The following is a 2,278-nucleotide window of genomic DNA, read 5'->3' on the forward strand; positions in this document are numbered from 1 at the left end:
CCGCACTCTACTGAGTGCACCACCGGGCCGGCCCTCTAATGGATTTTAATTCATCTTGTTACAAATTATGGAGAAGTTCATTTGAATTGAAGAGATGCAATAATTCCATGGTTAGCTAAAACAACTGTAGATGTACAGATGACTTAAAGCTATTTTTATGATTATATCATAAAGTGTGACTGTAAATTAATGAGCTAATTCCACAATATTCCAAACCTATGCAGCCAAATGAGTATTGCCTGTTTTAAAATAAGGCGCCACAGGAGGGCATACTTTGCCACTTCACCAGACTTCAGGGCAGGAACCTTGCTCTACCAGCCTCTAGGGTATACATGCAGACTTGAACTGCACTGCCGTCACATAAAACCATTCTTCTGGGATTGCTTTCTTAGGCTACACTTTATTCTTATAAATAAATATTCTCTTGATGTAAATACTTGTATTTTGGAAAAGTTAATATTTTTCCTACTTCCAGAAAGGTATTTAAAAAAATGACAATAGCCAGTGTGGCAGTGGTGTGGTGAAGGGCAGTTTCTGTGTTCCTGACGGAACCTGTACTTACACACTTTTCAGGGGAGCAGTTTGTTAATACACATCAAAAACCTTTAAAATGTGCATAATGCTTTAATCTGTTAATTCTATTTCCAGGAATTTATCCTAGGGAAATAACTGTGGACGTACAAGGATCTCTCTACAAGGACATTATTCTTGGTGTTATTTTAAGAAGTAAAAATTATAAACCACCCATGTCTCCGACAACAGGGGATTAGTTAAATCAACTACAGCACAGCCACTTAGTGGAATCCTAAACAGACATTACAAATAATAACGTAAAAACAAAACATTCTCAATATTAACTTTGAAAAGCAGGTTATATGAGTATGTATAGTAACGTATTTTTGTTTTCTAAAAGAATAAAAGACACATACACACTTAAGAGCCTGGAGACATATAAATATTCATAGTGATTGTTTCTGGATTGTGTGATTATAGTTGATTCTTGTTTTTTTATTGTTTCCATTTTCCAAAACACAAAAACAAAACAAAGTTAATCTGGCTAAAATGAGGGGTGATCAAACTGTGCAGGCCTGTTTAGACTCAAGACAAGGATTTTTTTGTGTTGCAGATGAACTGGCTCTGAGGGAAATTCCCACAGTGTTATATTTAAAAACACGTGCAGGACAGTGTTCACATTATGCTACCATTGGTGTAAAAATGGGGGAAATACATACATGAACAAATAAACGAATATATGACAATTTGCTTGGGTGTGTATAAAACATCCTCAGATTCATACAAAAACCAACGACTTCAGCTGCCTGTCGTCAGGGAGGCAGACTGGAAGGAGACGACTTTTCACTGTTCTCTCTTCTATACTTTTTGAAGTCTGAACCATGTGAACTCATTATTGCTCCAGAAAATAAAAACTTGAAATAAAAAAGCTTTTGAGCAACAGAAGCATCATTTAAATTAGGGTGTGACCTCTCAAGGAACGATTCTGAATGAAACCTAACTGATTTGGGGGAATGCTAATTTTTAAATTATGCATTTCAGTAATGTTAAACTTTTTTCTCTTTTTCCCCCAGTACTTCATTTATTTTAAATGACAAATAAAAGTTGTATATATTTATCACGTACAATATAATATTTTGAAATATGTAAGTGCTGTGGAATGGCTAAATAGAACTGATTAACATATGCATTACCTCACACACAGCACTTTTTGTGGTGATGATTAACTTTTGTTTAGTGGTATGAGGATCTGAACCCTTTACCTTGTGTTATAAATGATTAACTTTTATATAAATCATAAACAATGCATTATTTTTATATTCAGTAAAAAAAAAAGTTAAAGAATATAGAGTAATTTTTAAAACCTTAATTATGCTGTTTTTTTAATTAGAAAATCTCTTTTTGTAATTTATTAGATCCACATTTTAAGCCACTTTCCTATGCTTTTAAAACAAAAATTTATATTGACAGTAAAATCTGTCAACGATAAATTTTCATGTATTTCTTCATTTGTCATGTGTACACATTCTTTCTCTTTATTAACATATTTTCAGTGTAAGTGCACACATTCACACAACAGTCTGTGGACATACTGATGTGTAACTATAGAACATGGAGCAATGATGGGCCGGGCCCGTGGCGCACTCGGGAGAGTGCGGTGCTGGGAGTGCAGCAGCGCTCCCGCCGCGGGTTCGGATCCTATATAGGGATGACCGGTGCGCTCACAGCGCTCACTGGCTGAGCGCAGTGCGGCCGGTCTCAAAAA

General features: G+C 35.5%; 1 protein-coding gene across 1 annotated transcript in view; it reads right to left on the reverse strand.

The window, feature by feature from the left end:
• Positions 1 to 2,278, reverse strand: part of IKBKB (inhibitor of kappa light polypeptide gene enhancer in B-cells, kinase beta) — a 49,960-nt gene that overhangs the window by 18,458 nt on the left and 29,224 nt on the right. The window lies entirely within an intron of this gene.

Source organism: Galeopterus variegatus, unplaced genomic scaffold, assembly GCF_000696425.1.
Source record: "Galeopterus variegatus unplaced genomic scaffold, G_variegatus-3.0.2 Scaffold666, whole genome shotgun sequence".
Taxonomy (NCBI): domain Eukaryota; kingdom Metazoa; phylum Chordata; class Mammalia; order Dermoptera; family Cynocephalidae; genus Galeopterus; species Galeopterus variegatus.